The sequence below is a fragment of the Carettochelys insculpta genome, chromosome 25 (assembly GCF_033958435.1).
Source record: "Carettochelys insculpta isolate YL-2023 chromosome 25, ASM3395843v1, whole genome shotgun sequence".
Lineage (NCBI taxonomy): Eukaryota > Metazoa > Chordata > Testudines > Carettochelyidae > Carettochelys > Carettochelys insculpta.
Window position 1 is genome coordinate 665,560 of NC_134161.1, and position 16,113 is coordinate 681,672.

The following is a 16,113-nucleotide window of genomic DNA, read 5'->3' on the forward strand; positions in this document are numbered from 1 at the left end:
AGCCCTGAGCGCCGGACCAGCACAAGCTTTCATCCTCCTACGGCAACACACTGCCCACAGCTGATGCTCATCCACTCTGACCGGCAACAGCTGATGCCTACAACTCATGGAGAAGCCTGTGCCCCTCCCCACTCCGAGGGAGGCTGTGCACCTCCCCAGGCAGCTGCATTTTTATATATTCTGCCTATCAGCCCTTCCCCACAGACCCCTCTGGGCATGAGAAAGGAACCACGGACACCACCAGGTAGGAGCTGCCCCTCAGGCAGCTATACAACAAGGGGAGGAACCTGATCATGAGGCATAGATGCACACAAGTCCCAAGCTCAGACACTGTGGCCATGCTAAATCCCAGTACAAAGGGCCCTTCAGAGGAGTGGGTAAGCTCCTCTGCCTTAACATGAGACTTTCACCTCCAAGCTGCCATCTCCGTATCTGGCTGAGCACAACGCTAATGTGGCTGGCTGGCTGCTGTTGAATGGTTACCTCTATGCATTCCGCAACTGGCCCATTTCTGGCCGTCGCAGAGGTCCCAGGGCGTCTGCATTCTCCTCCAAGTGTAGTTGTGACAACTGTAGAACATGGAAAGGCTCACTGACAGGACAACAGAGGGCAGCCGCCTCTGCACGGGCCCTGAGAGGAAAAAGGGAGCCACACTCCATGGACAATATCCTGGTACCTCCTGTGTACTCAGATATGCTAAGTTCTGACCACCCCAGGCCCTGGAATGACTCTGAGCCATCTGGGGAGCAGATTCAATCTGTGAGCAGACCAGGTTCCTGGACTTCCTTGCGTTGTATGGGAAGCTCCATACCGCCCCGCCTCCCCCCCCAGCCAGGCACTATGTCACTAACACATTCTGGGGGAGGAATCTGCAGGATGGGGCCTCTGGATGTTACCAGAAGAAATAAAATTGTTTTTTATATTTCATTTAAACACATAATTAGGCAAAGATTAAATGACTAATAACTATCATGACAGCCAGTAGCAGAGCTCCCCATTGCCTGTGTGAGGATCATTTGGACATGTTCATGTATCAATGCAAAATTATCCACTCACACATAGCCCCCAGTTCCTAGCACCTGAGACCTTCCTCCCCTCCTATTCCCTCCCACTAGGTCAGCGGCATGCCAGCTGGCAGGAAGCTTTCCCTGTTCGTCCCCAAACCTTCCAGTTTTGCAAAGCCCACAGCAGCAGACGACAGGCTATGGGCTGCAGGGGAGCTTCTGGGCCTGTCCCCACAGAACCATTTCCCACTAGAAAGCAGGTACAGAGGGGCTCAGTACTTCATGGAATCCTGATTCATGGCCTGGTCACACCCCTGCTGCCCCAGGTCCTGCCTCTGCCATTCCCGCTACCCAAGTCTCTCTGAACTCCACCTATGCCTTACCACACTCCCCACCTCATGGCCCATTGCAGATCTCACCCCAGAGCACGCACAGGTCTGAAAGGGTGCAGCCACTAAAGTTCCCCTTTGCTACACACCAGTCACTAGCAGCCCCACTCCAATCTACATTGGTTGAGGGGGGCAACGGGTTACAGTTATAAGTGCCACATAAAATCCTTCCTGTCTTCTTTTCCAAGACCACCATCCCCCACTCAACTGGAACCTCCTCATAAAAATAAGAAGAGACAGACATTACTGGCATTTCCTTTCTCTAAAAAGGCTGTAAAATTTTCCAAGAGCAGCCAGAGCCAGAGCGAAGTTTGTCAGGAGCTCAACTCATTAGACGGCTGCTCCAGGAGCCCCGCGGGAGGTGCAGGCTGAATAATTTAAAACAGCTTAGACCCTGGAAAAGAAAATAGAAACCAGGCCCTAAGAATTGGGGGAGGGGGAGGTTCTCAGCTTCAAGTGTAAGCCACCCTGCTCAGGAGGGTGCTCCCATCTTTGGGGCTCCAGAGGAACCTTGACCCCATGAGAGCCACAGTGGCCAGCCCAAAAGGACCTGGCACCAGGCAAAGGAAATTCCAAGCCTGTTGTTTCTGGCAGCCAAGCTGGGCCCTGGCTCAGTCCTCGGCAGCCTGGAAACCAGCTACTCAGCAATTTTCCTGCCATCCAAAGGGCTCATTTTAAACCACAGCTTCACCCCTCCCCCTCGAAAACATTACAGCCTGAGAGGCAGACAGTTCTGGAGGCAAAACTTATTTTTCTGAACAAGCACCAGCACCAAGGCACCCAACCTGTCCTCAGGGACAGTGCCAGAGGTTGGAGCTTCTGCCCTGTTTACATCCAAGGGATGGGGAACACAAAAGAAATTTGCTCAGCCCAGCCCAGTGTCTCTCCCCAGTTCCTTTCTCTCCTTGCCAGGGAAAAGTTCAAACACAGCAAACACCGGATTCAAGCAGCCATCAATACAGCTCAGTCTAACCACCATGCCTGAGCCTAAACTGTGACCAAATCAGCTCCACTCGTGTCTCATCTGATCCAATCCCCACTGAGGACCAATGCAGGATTTTCACCTGCCCAGGGAAGGAGTGCTTATATGAGAAAGGGAATTGGAATTTAATCCTACAGCTCCTAGTCATGCACTTTTGAAGCACCCCATGTGATTCTGCCCACTCCCCGCCATTTATGCTCTCAGAACTCTCCAACTATGAATACTTAGAATCATAGACTCCTAGGGCTGGAAGGGACCTCAGGACATCATCTAGTCCAGCCCCTGACCAAAGCAGGATCAGCCCCAACTAAATTGTCCCAGTTAGGACTATGTCAAGCCAGGACTTAAAAACCTCCAGTGCTTCACTGTCCCCCTGGTGAAATAGTTTTTCCTAATGTCCAACCTACACCTCTCCCTCTGTAACTTCAAACCATTGCTCCTTGTTCTGCCATCTGTCACCATCGAACAGTCTCTCTCCAGACTATTTAGAAGTTGAAGGCTGCTATCAAATCGCCCCTCAGTCATCTCTTCAGCAAACTAAATACGCCCAAATCCCTCAGCCTCTCCTCCTCTCCACTCCTGCCTCTTAATCATTTTCGTTGCCCTCTGCTGAACTCGGTCCAATGCCTCCACATCCTTTCTACACTGGGGCAGGACACCCCCACCCCCAAGGACTGGACACAACACTCCAGATGTGGTCTCGCTAGTACCGAGTAGAGGGGAATAATAACTCCTCTAGAGCTGCTGAAAATGCTTCCCCTAATGCACCCCAATATGCCATTAGCCTTTTTGGCTACAAGGGCACACAGTTAACTCATACCCAGCCTCAAACCCACTGTAATCCCCAGGTCCTTTTCTGCTGCACTGCTACTTAGTCAGTTGGTCCCCAGCCTGTAACGGTGCTTGGGATCCTTCAGTACCAAGTGCAGGACTCTTCATGTCTCCTTGTTGAACCTCATCAAATTTCTTTTGGCCCAATCCTCCAATTTGTCTAGGTCACTCTGCACCCTATCCGTAGCCTCCAGCGTATTGACCTGACCCCCAGCTTAGCATCATCTGCAAATTTGATGAGGGTGCAATCCATCCCCTCATCCAGGTCATTAATAAAGATGTTGAACAGTACTGGCCCTAGAACCAATCCTTGTGGTACTCCACTTGAAACTGATCTCTAGCCAGACATCGAGCCATAGACCATGACCCATTGGGCCTGACCATCAAGCCAGTTTTCTATCCATCTTACAGATCCTGTATCCAATCCATACTTCCTTAACTTATGGGCAAGAATGTTGTGGGAGACTGTACCAAAAGCTTTGCTAAAGTCAGGGTATATCACATCCACTGACTTCTCCATGTCCACAGAGCCTGTTACCTCATCATAGAAGGTAATCAGATTTGTCAGGCAGGACTCACCCTTGGCAAATCCCTGTTGACTACTCTTGATCACTTTCCCCTCTTCCAAGTGCTCCAAAATCGATTCCTGGAGGATCCCCTCCACGATTTTTCAGGGGACTGAGATAAAGCTAACATATCTATAGTTTCCTGGATTGTTGTCCTTGCCTTTTTTCAAACATGCCCACCACATTTGCTTTTTTCCCCAATCATATGGGACCTCTCCCAATGTCCACAAGTTTTCAAAGATAATGGCCGAAGGCTCAGAAATGACATCTGCCAATTCCCTCAGCACCCTTGGATGCATTAAATACAGACCCATGAATTTGTGTACCAATAGCTTTTTAAAGTAGCTCTTAACCTGTTCTTTCCCTACCGAGGGCTGCCCATCTCCTTCCCATACTGCATGGCATAGTGCTGTACATTGGGAACGGATCTTGTCCGTGACGACTGAGGCAAAATGGGCATTGGGTACTTCAGCGTTTCCTGCATCATCTGTCACCAGGTTACCTCTCACACAGTAATAGCCCCACACCCTCTCTGATCACCCTCTTACTGTTAAGATGTCTGTAGAAACCCTTCTTGTTACCCTTCACATTCCTTGCTAGCTGCAATTCCAGTTGTGCTTTCACTTTCCTGATTACCCTCCCCCATCCCGGCATTCTCCAGCCATATATTTATGCTTCTCCTTCGTCACCTGTCCATGTTTCCACTTCTCACATGCATCCTTTTTGAGTTTAAGCTCACCAAGGATTTCCCTTGCAAGCCAAGCTGGTCGCCTACCACATTTGCTTTTCTTACTGCACATCACGATGGTTTGTTCCTGTGTCTTCAGTAAGACCTTGACAAATACTGCCAGTTCTCCTGAACTTCTTTCCCTTCATATTAGCTTCCCAGGGCATCCTGCCCATTATTTCTCTTGAGGAGTTGAAGTCTGCTCTTCTGAAATCAATCTGTATTTTACTACTCACCTTTCTCCCTTTTGTCAGGATCCTGAAATCTACCATCTCATGATTGCTGTAGCCCAGTTTGCCACCCACTTCTATTTCTCCTATTATTTCTTCCCTGTTAGTAAGCGAGACATCAAGATGAGCACGGGCCCTGTCTGGTTCCTTCAGCAATTGTACCAAAAGTTATCCCCAATATTATCCAAAAACTTCATGGACGGTCTGTGTGCTGCTGTATTGGTCTCCCAACAAATGTATGGGTGATTTAAAGTCTCCAATGAGAACCAGAGCCTGTGACTTGGAAGCTTCTCTTAGTTGTCTGAATAGTAACAGAGATATAGCCGTGTTAGTCTATATTCTATCAAAACAAAAAGGCAGTCCAGTAGCACTTTAAGACTAACAAAATAATTTATTAGGTGGTGAGCCTGCATGAAGCTTTCATGAAGTGGATCTGTCCCACAAAAGCTCACCACCTAATAAATTATTTTGTTAGTCTTAAAGTGCTACTGGACAGCCTTTTTGTTTTTTTAGTTGTCTGAAGAAATCCTCCTCTTTCTCATCTACCTGATCTGGTGGCCTATAGATGACACCAAACACAATATTGCCTCAGTTGCTGCCGCTTCTAAGCTTAACCCACAGACACTCACCTGACTTTTCCCCCACTCCATCTACTGGGGCTCTGAGCAACTGTACTGCTCTCTCACATAACCGCAACTCCTCCTCCTTTTCTCCCCTGCCTGTCCTTCCTGAACAGTTTACACTGTGGGTGTCCAACCTTTTGGCTTGCCCGGGCCGCATTGAGTGAAGAGGAATTGTCTTGAGCCGCATATAAAATATAGTTAATGTATATAAACCACATAATAATGTTAAAAGTTTACAATCTTGTGGGGCCGCATTACTAGCTGTCCAGGGCCGCATGCGGCCTGCGGGCTGGACACGCCTGGTTTACACCCTTCCATGACCGTGCTCCATTATTCCAACCACCTTATACTTCTTTGACTGTGTCAGGGCCTCTAATTCTTCCTGTTTGTTTCCCAGGCTTCTTGCATTTGTGTACAAGCATCTTAGATAAGAAGCTGATAGGCCTACTTTCTCCTTAGGAACAAGCGGTCCTCCTTTGTTGTACCTTCTTTCTTCCCTACTTACCTCAGGGCTTGTGTCACCATCCCCCAATGAACCTGGTTGGTTCTAGTTCCCATTCTGGTGGACCATTTAAGACAGACAGAGGAGCTGGGAGTTGAGTGGAAGCTCTTGTGTTCTGTCATTGCCACAGTGTGTGAGCCTAAATTTCTGAGCTACAATTCATCTGCAAATTCGATGCCCTCAGCTCAGGCTTAAACAATGACTGCGAATGGCTGGCTAAATACAAAAGCAGCTTCCCCTCCCTTGGTGTTCACACCTCCAGATCAACTGCTGGTAGTAAGCCTCACCCTTGCTGACTGAGCTAACCTTGTTATCCCCACCCTTGCTCTGGCTTATTTATACCTGGCCCTGCAGATTTCCAAGACCAGCATCTGATGAACTCAGTCTGTGCTCACAAAAGCTCATGCTCAAAACTTTTCTGTTAGTCTATAAGGTGCCACAGGACCCTTCGTTGCTGTTACAGATCCAGACTAACACGGCTGCCCCTCCGATACTTGACTCTATTCTCAGTACTTCTGATTTTCCCACTTGGAAAACAGAGGCAGCACTGCTGTTCCCTTCCCAGGAACGCTGGGAGTATTCAGTTGGGTGACGCCCTTGGAGCTCCAGAGATGAAAGAGCTGAGTGCTGTTACTGTTCAGAACGAAGACAGGCAGGTCCTAGCACTGCCATGTGGAACCTTATTTACCAAGGAACAGACTCTCTTCTCCCAGCCCTGACAGATTCAGCATGGAGCAGATTCCACGGGCTAGACAGATGTCTGAGCTTCCCAGAGACTGCAGAAGGCAAGGAGCCACCTGGAGCCAGACAGCCGGAGCTGGGACATCTGTCCCCAGGGAAGCAGAGAGACTAGAGGAAGGGAAAGAGCCACAAGAGAGAGTCTAATAGTTTCTAACAGATATCTACCACAGAGATCCTGCACAAACCTTTATAACTATAGCCAACCCCACTGCTTCCTGGACATGGCTACCACACCTTGTTACTCACAAGCACCAGTGCTGCTGGATGCATGGGCCATTCTCACTGTGTCAGCTGCAAACTATCATAGCACACGTCTCTTCAGTCTGTCTAGTCTGCTTGCTTTCGACAGCGGCGGAGATGAAGGAGCTGGATTCACCACCTGGCTTACCCGCACACTCTGCCCAGGGGTGTGGAGAGGAGCAGACTCTCCAGGGGCACACCCCTTCCTGCCAGCAGCAGGCAGCTTCTGGCCCAATTTACAGCACCTACATGGCTCCACTGGATTGTTGGGGGATGGGCAGGGACATCAGGGCTCAGAGATGAGTCATTCACGTTGATTATCCACATTAAGACCCTGTCAGTTGACAAGGAAAAGACACCCCCAGGATGGGGGGCAGGTAGCCGAGTATATGGAGGAGGCATTCCATCCTATATTGCTCCCAGTCTAAGCAGCCTCAACAGACTTTCGCACCTTCAGTGACCAGCTCCTTTCTGTGGGAGGAATAGGATGTCCCTTCCTCCCTGCCCATCCAAGAGCGTTTCCTCTATCTCGCCTTCTTGCAATTGACTCTAGTGCTGAAGAATCCCACTAGCCATGGCTGTGGTCCCTTCCCAAAGTAGTGTCCATTGCTGGCCCTCCCAGTAGGGCAGGAGTACTGGCTGCAGGGCTTTCATATCTACTTCAGTCCTAAGGGTGTTTCACAGCCCACATCGTAACCCAGGCAGCAGCATGTACGTGACATGTCTCAACAATGACCTGCTCCCACTCATACAAAGGAGGCAGCTGGATGCCAAGCAGAGAAGGACCTTGGAGCCTTCTTGAACTTGGTATAGAATTGCAGGAGATGGAATCTCACTGTCCTGATCTCTGGGAATCAACCAGGCCTTGGATAGTCACAACAAGGCATTTGCACAATCCCTGCTCTCTCCGGCTCCAGAGAATATATGCCTCCTGCACTCACAAATACAACTCTGCTTTCCCAGGAAGCTGGATATGTTCCTGATCAGTGTGATGGGAGCTTGTACCGCCGAGGTGGGGAATCTCCAGCCCAGATACAGACTCTGGCTTGCCTGGATCCAGACCCTGAGGCTTTGGACTCCCCTCCACAGCATCTGACCTCGTTCGCAGACTCCCCACCATGTTTCTGCACCCCCTCCATAGAGGCCACCTCCCTGCACTGGCACGCCCCTCCCACACAGCTCCCTACCCTCATCCTGATCCTGCACCCTTCCTCCTGCCCACAGCCCTAACCTCCAGCCCACTATCGAACCACCCCCCAGCTGTCCTCAGCCCACTTATACATCTTACCTCCCAAAAAGACCCTCATCCCCAAACCACTGCTGCACTCTCTCCCACCCAGACTGCCCATCCATAGCCTCACCCCGCAACCTTCATCCCACCCAGGCCACAAACACTTACCTCCAGCCCACTCCTGCACCCTCCCTGCCACCCAGGCCCCACACCTGCTCCCCAGAAATCCCCTCCCACACACTGAACCCCCCCGCACCCCATTTGGTCCCAGCCTGGGCCCCCAGAAGAGTTAATCTGGCTTTGGAGAAGCCCTGAACCACAGTCCCGCCTTCTGCACTCTCCAGCCTGTGGTGCTGAAGCATGAGGGGAGTGAGGTGTCTCAGTCAGGGCCCCAATGAGGGTTGGCTGCGTGTGCGCACATGCATGTGTGTGTTTTTGTGTTTCTCACTTTTATGTGGCCCAGACTGATTATTTTTGTGAGTCAGCAGCCTCCCAACTCCTGCTATATCAAGTCTCTGGAAGCAGCTTTGATAAGTCAATGACCCAGATAGGCACATATCTGAACTTACACCTGTGTGGGAAGACTGCCACCACTGCCATTCGTGAAGACTCAAGGAGCTGAAAACAGGCCGTGAACTGGGGGTGCGTGAAGACTGCCTGTCATGAATTCTAGGTACTTTCTGTGAGTTTGGGAAATTGATACATGGAAGTTTAGGTTGGACATTAGGAAAAAGTTCCTAACTGTCAGGGTGGTCAAGTACTGGAACAAGTTGCCAGGGGAAGTTGTGGAATCTCCCTCGCTGGAGATATTTAAGAACAGATTAGATAGATGTCTGTCAGGGATGGTGTAGATAGTGGTCAGTCCTGCCGTCGGGGCAGGGGACTGGACTCGATGGCATCTCTCGAGGCCCCTTCCGGTCCTAGTGTTCTATGATTCTATGAAGTGTGTATCCCTCAAGTTGAGGGTGGCGTACGAGCTCATAGAACCCAGGCATCCTGATCTCCAGACTTCTTACTGCCAGCCCACACCACATAGCTTGTGAATATGATCAGAAATGGAGCAGCAAAAGCAGCAGCCAAATCCTTAGGTCCTTCCCTCTGAAATGTGCGGGTTTTCCTGGGCAATCTGGACTAGTGACTTTTGGGATCATTTTTATCCACAAATTCAACCCTGTGGAGAAGTGAGGCATAAACAGCTCAGGGAGCTCCCACTGGCCTGTTAGCACCTTCCATAAGAGAGAAAGAAGTCAGGCTGAATACTGGAGGGGACCAAGGCCTAGTCTATGTCAGAAGAAAGCACGTTTGCCAATACAACTTACTCCACAACAATTTCCACATTAGAGCTTTTGCTGGCACAAATATATCATCATTCTCCCCACCCCCCCAAAGAGAGGTTACTAACCCAGCAACAGCTTTAATTACAGGCCTGCCGGTGGGGGGCGGGGGGCAGCCATAGCTCAGTGGTTTGAGCACTGGCCTGCTAAACTCAGAGTTGTGAGTTGAGGAGGCCATTAAGGGACTGGGGCAAATAGATATCAGGGATGGTGCTTGGTCCTGCCAAGAGGACAGGGGACAGGACTAGATGACCTCCTGAGGTTCCATCCAGTTCTGAAAGATGTGTATCTCCAATTTTTTTTTTTTAAGTCTCTACTGCTGTGAGGGTAGCTTCAGCACCCTGGGGAGAAGGTGCAGTGGCTGATGTAACTTTGGTATCTACCAGAACATCTCCATCATGTGGAAAACCAAGAGCAACATCCTGTTCATTTGAGGCCAGTGGCTGTGAGTGTCTCTGGGCAGACATCTAAGGTGATGAATGTGGCCATCTTATGCCATCATAACACTGGGATAGTAGAATTTCTTCAGCAAAGGACAAAGAGAATGGACAAGCAGAGCCTCAGTACTGGGTCCTACAGGATGTGGAGTGGGTAGAAAATGAGCCCTAACATTGTGCCAAACTAGAAACTATTTTTATAGATGAGCAGAGACAGTGAAGGGCCTGCAAACAGTAAATCAGCAACAAACTGCCAAAGAGAACCATGTCTGTCTGACCTGACCACTGAATGATTGGCAGTGGAATGCAATTGATGCCTACAAGGCTGTGATTCTTGGGTAAATACAGGGGCACAAGCAAAGTAGAGGAGAATTCTGCCAGAAGACTCATTCCTTGAATGAATCATTTCTCTAAGGAATGGGGCCCCCTTCAAGACATTCTAACCTGAAATGAGCAGATATTTAGACAATGAAGTGCCAGGACCCTGTCCGTCTTGCTCACCTGGGATGGGCCCAATCAGTCTTCACCAGCTTTTAGAGTTCACTTCTACTTCTAGATTCCCACAAGGGCAGACACTCAGAGAGCAAAGAAGCAGACAACAGCAGAGGGATGTGTAAAGCCTCATTCAGCAGAATATCTGGCAGTATTAGGCTCACGTAAGACGGCAAAGGGAAACATGCCATGGTATCACTCTCTACTATGGCATGGTTTTGGCTATAAGTAAGAGACCAGTCCCAAGAAACGGCAGTGAGATGGCAGAGATTTGTACTCTACAACTGTGGCACATAGCATGGAGAAGCTGCATCAGGGTTGGTGTTGGGTTAAACCCAGACAAAACAACAAGAATCCCTTGAGGTTGAGGATGCACAGGCCAGGAATGCAGGCAAGGTATGTGACAAAGTCTCAAGCAACTCCTCGTGGGTCCTGCGCTCATAGCGGTTAAAGAAATGTCTCAGAGGCTCGCTGCACCCCTTTTGCCCTACCTCCAAGTTTTCCCTGAGGCAGAACACAGCCTATTGAGCAAGTCTCAGCATCAGCACTGTCACAAACGGGGGGGAGACCCCACAAGGGTAGTGGATGTTCTGCTCCTTCCAAGCTGTCCCAAAGAGTGTGAGGTGGTCCAGAGGGGAACATGATCCCCTCCCACTCAATGCGGGTTCTGGCCCAGGGACCCTGGTTAGCTGCTGCTGGAAGGACTGTCTCCCTCAGGCCAAAGTGCACCAGCTTCCTCACTGGGCCACTGCCCCCAGTACCTTCTCCTGGGTACCACAACAAAGCCTTTTCCCTTGCAGGCTCAGCTCCACAGACCTTGCCCCCTTCCTGGTCTATCCCCTTTCTCCTTCCCCCTCCTTGCCTCAGGGGAAGCCTTTAAAAAGGGTTCCACAGGCATTAATTGGCTGCAGGTGCTTGATTAGCCTGCTGCTGCAGGCTTATCCTTGATGAGACTCAGTCCCTGGGAAACAAAGGCACAGAACGAACTGCTGACATATTTGCCCTCCGCAAAGGCATATGCATTGCAGCAGCTCATTGCTATTCCCAGCTTGGGATGATTACCATGCCTCCTTCAAAATAGGGGGCTAGTGTAGACACGGCCACTAACTCCTAAAGGTGTTAGAACTAGGGTGCTGCCACTCTTCAGAGCCTGACATTGCCTTGTGTGATCACACCAAACACAAGACCACACTTTCTTCCTTATCTGTAAAACGAGGCAACAGGACCTGCATTACAGGAAGTGAGTTAATACGTAGAAGACTTTAATGTAAGCATTTGGTGCAACATGGATGAGGTCAGACAAGATTATCATGAGAGCCCCTTCTGAGCTTAAAGTCTATGAGTATATCTCATTATTAGCCTCCTGCAATCAAGTAAACATAAAATCAGATCTTGATTTTAAGCTTGTATTCTTAAGTATATTTTTGGTATCCTTCCTAAAAACTCTCACTCCAAAAAATGTTAAGTTCTGATTTTGGATTTAGGAAGAACTGGAACATGATTAGGGCATGAAAAACTGTGAAAAAGACAGCAGTGAATAAAGGAGAAATCTGTGCAATACAGCCAGTGAGGGAGGAGAAGGTATCACAGGACATTTATGTCCAGCAGAAAAGGTAGATTAGAAACTTAAAAAAAAAATGCACACAAAAAAGTCACAACTATAATATTTAGAGTTTGCATGCTCAGTTTGACACAGACTCATCATGTGACCTTGGCAAATTACTTCTCTCCTCTGTGCCTCAGTTTCCTTCTCCCTCACTCTGTAAAAGTAGGGCAACCAATACAGACACTGCTTCACAAAGAACTTTGCAACTAATGACATGTCATCATTTCCTGCTTGGCATGAAGCAGAGTTTGGGCAGGGGAGCAAGAAATGAGATCTGTGTTTACAGGAGACTGGAGCCTGCAGGTTAAGAATAAGCAGCTAAAACCCTTCTATTCCATTGTACAAAGACAGCAATGCAATCCATGGTGGGTAGCCATTTGTGTCCTCAGAACTGGAAGTCCGCTGTCTTACATGTCCAGGACGCAGGTGTATGACACCACAGCCACACACCCCATCATGTAGTACTGCCCCAGGGCATACAGTCACAGCATACTACACCACAACAGCATGCCCTGTCATGTAGCATTATTACATGTACAGAAAAGCAGCCCTCCCGTGTTTCTACCTCAGCAAGTGATTACTAGCGAGTGCTGCAGCAATTTCACCATCTCCTCAACAGGATACGGTGAAGAACACAATGTGGATTTGGACAGGGGAGGGAAGGTTAATGGAGAACAAATCAGTTTTGCACTTTTTGCAAACTGACCAAACATTCTTCCTGCAGAAAGAGGAGCAGTGAGCAGCCTCTGGTGTGCTGTTCTGGGGAAAGGACAAGCTTTTCCCTCTGGCCTAGTTCTGTCTTAAGCGCCTGGCCAAAAGCAGAGCCATTATTCAGACTCTACCTAATGTCAGTAATTCTAGGTAAACTTCGCCCCAGTTCCAAGCCAAACCAGGATTTGGAGCAAGCTGGTTACGTCCTCTGAAACTGAGATCTATCCTAGACAGAACAGGCCAGGTCTGGAGCACATAGGAAAAGCTCGATGCACAGCAGGTAAGCCTGGCACACCTGTAGCAGAACTAATGGGAGTATTCTGCCCCCTTCTTGGCATTGCAACCCATGACTCTGCCCTCACACAGGGGAAACACTGCAACCTAAGAGAATAAGTCTCCAAATATAAGAACTAAGCAGCGAGGGCCAAAAAGAACAGAGATGAGGCTCTTTACATGCAGAGAGAAGGAAGGAGGGAGATGTAAGGAACACTGTCCATATGGGAATATTTAAAGGGATGTATCTCCTGCACCACTGCTTCACAACTGCAAGTCAGCGCCCTCCGCACACTGCAAACTGAGCAGAAGGGACAAATGAGATACTGTGCTGGGAAATCCACCCAGCACATCCAGGCTGCTCTCAGGCCAGTGCCCTTTCCACAAGAAGTTCTTGTCACCTCGGTCTAGGAACCTCCACCCTCTAAAAACAAGAAGCCCCATGGGAGTTGTAGTACAATGTCTGATTACTCAGTAAAGCCAGCTGCAGGCGTTAACCTTTTACTTTGCCATGCTGCGTTTGCTGACTAGCCTGTGTTCAAGCTCTATGCACAGCAGCCCGCAGCACACCATGATTTCTGAGCACATGAAAAAACGAACAGAAAAGCAAAGATTTCTGCTTGAGCAGCCTGACAAACAAGAGACAGGAAAAGACTACAGCTACCAGAAGCCTTTGGGGCCACTCACCCAACCTTCAGTTACCAAGGGGCCTGCCTGCTCTTTTCACACTGGCTGTACTTTGATTCAATTCGGAGACTTCTACCCAGTCACTGGATGCCTGTGCTGTCCATCACCTCTGCCTACTGCCAGCTAGGCTGACTGAAAATGACAGCCATAATCAAAGATCTGGGCTTTGAGGTAGTGTTCAAAAGAAACTGTCAATTTCTCAAGAAAACAACACAGAGACACACAGAATTGTACTCCAAGTCAGCCTCCCAAGCCGAGCTCCCACAGCAGCCCTGCATACCAACAGGCAACAAGACAGGGCACTTCCTCACAAATAAGAACAAAAAAGCAAGGCACCCTTTAATTTTAAACTCCAAACAATTAAACATTTGCAACTACAGGTCTTCATTTGTTATCAGGAATCCTAAGCACACGGCAAAACAGATTCTTCCCACATCTAAGAGGAAGGCAGAACTGGACTCAGGATCCTTGCAGTTTCCAAGGGAAAATAAAGATTAAGACTTTGACCAATCTTTCAAGGGGGAGGAAGAAACCCACCCTAGGAAGCCTGCAGCATGCTGGAAAAAAATACTCCCTACGCCCAGGCTCACCACTACACCGTACAAAATGGACCTGCGTGTAGGACAGTCCTCTCATTGCAAAACACTCAGGCATTGAAAGAAAGTGGTCGGGAGGCTACTTACCCTTTCTCTTGCTCCGGGTCTCAAGAAAGGCCAGAGGTATCTCCCATAGTGATCCTGTGCTTTTTTCCTTTGGGCTTTTCAGCAGTTGTCCGCTCCGTGAAGCGTGTTAGAGGGGAGCTGAGGATCTGGAAGCTGCTGGGGGAGAGCCATGCAGTCAGGGCTCATGGTCCTCTTCACCACCAGCCTTCCAGCCAGCTGCAGGGGGCTCTGGGGAGTGGATCATGCTCTTTCCACATGCACTGGAGTCTCACTTACCCGCACAACACACACACACAGCACAAACACTGCCTCTGACACACACTTTCACTCCTGTAGTTGTTTCACTTTCACTTGAGGACAATTCAGACTCAGTTTCTCGCGGGGGCGGTTGTTGGTTTGCTGATTTTATCAACAACTTCCCTCTCGCCCCCCAGCCCCCTCCTGAAGTTACAGGAACCTTCTTCACAATGTGCTTTTTCCCCACGCTTGGTCGCTATTATTGCTGAACTCTCTGTCAGACGCCTCCAGCTAAGAAGCTCTGTGCTTTGGAAAGGCTGCTGAGATAACGTGGGCAAAGCTCCGTGTGGGGAGCGCTCCTTTCTCTCCCTCTTTCTCTTCCTGAGTCTGAATAATCATTTGGAGAAACAGGATCATTCACTTTGCCTTCATACAAGAAGCCGAGCAATGCCCTGTCAAAATAAAAGCCCCAGTTCGCCTCTTCCACTGATTAACTGCTTCCTAATCTAGGTCTCCTCCTCTGGCCTCCCAGTGGCCTGACTGAGAGGAACACCTAGCAAAAGGAGATGATGGGAAACAATTAACCCCCATTGCTAAATGCCTCACTGCTCTGATTGCCCCGGGGGAAATAATAGCAGGAGAGGTGAAGTTTTTGAGGGACATTAGTGAGGAGTATTAAAAATGATTTTTTAATGAAATCAAGGAACCTCCAAACTTACAAAATTCTGCACTCAGGACTGCCTCTGATGAAGCAGGTCTTTGCCCACGAAAGCTTATGCTCCAAAAATGTTAGTCTATAAAGTGCCACAGGAGTTGACTTTGTTTTTACACTCAGGACTGGTGCTCTTACTTGCCCCTAGAAGTAAAAGGGAACGAGTTTTTTTTTAAGACATAAGAAAAGCTGCCCAAATCAATAGCAGGGGGCAGACAAACACCACATAGGCAGAATCAGCAAATCAGCTAAATGTCTGCATCTGAGTCTCTTGCTGGGTTAGCACAATGATTAAATTTAGCCCGCAGAGAGCCCCAGCCCCACCAGTTTCCCTGCTCATATGGGATAGTAAGAGAGGTAGTCGTGTTAACCTGCGTTCTAACAAAACAAACCATGTAGCACTTTAGAGATTAACAAAATAATTTATTAGTAATAATAATTTACTGCTTCAGATCTATAGGACATCTTTTACTGCAATTTTTTTTGGACCTCTGTGCTATATAACTGAATCTGAAGTGGAAATTCTATAGATATGAAGAAATGGCAATGAAGAGGGAAGTTCCTTTCTGTTGTGGATCTGACTCACTCATTGATCCACTAATGATCAGATCATATGAAAACTCTCGGCAGGATTCTGCCAAAAGGCAAGATTCCTACTTTGATAAAGAGATCAATCCTGCACCTTTCAGGAGCAGGTCCTAAATCCTTTATTGCTTTTGAACTCTTGGTATGAAAGCTTATGAGTTTTCCCCCCTTCCCTGTGTGTCTTATTATAGTGGAGTCCCCAGAATCTCTATTCAGGTCCCTCTCCCCACCAATGCAGAACTGTTTCCTCCTGGCATGACTTCTAACAGGTCATGGCCTATTCCCATTCAAAGCAATGGCTGCCTCCCCGG

The 16,113-nt window shown here is 48.8% G+C and overlaps 1 protein-coding gene across 7 annotated transcripts in view; it reads right to left on the bottom strand.

Annotated features, from left to right (window-relative positions):
• BCL9L (BCL9 like) overlaps positions 1–16,113 on the bottom strand; it is a 226,153-nt gene that overhangs the window by 112,688 nt on the left and 97,352 nt on the right. For 6 of the 7 annotated variants that reach the window (XM_074976939.1, XM_074976937.1, XM_074976938.1 and 3 more), the window contains exon 1: positions 14,290–14,860. The exons of the other annotated variant lie outside the window; for it this stretch is intronic. The gene's annotated coding sequence lies outside the window, so the exon portion shown is untranslated. Of the gene's footprint in view, positions 1–14,289; positions 14,861–16,113 lie in introns of those variants that run through there. 7 annotated transcript variants of the gene reach the window in all.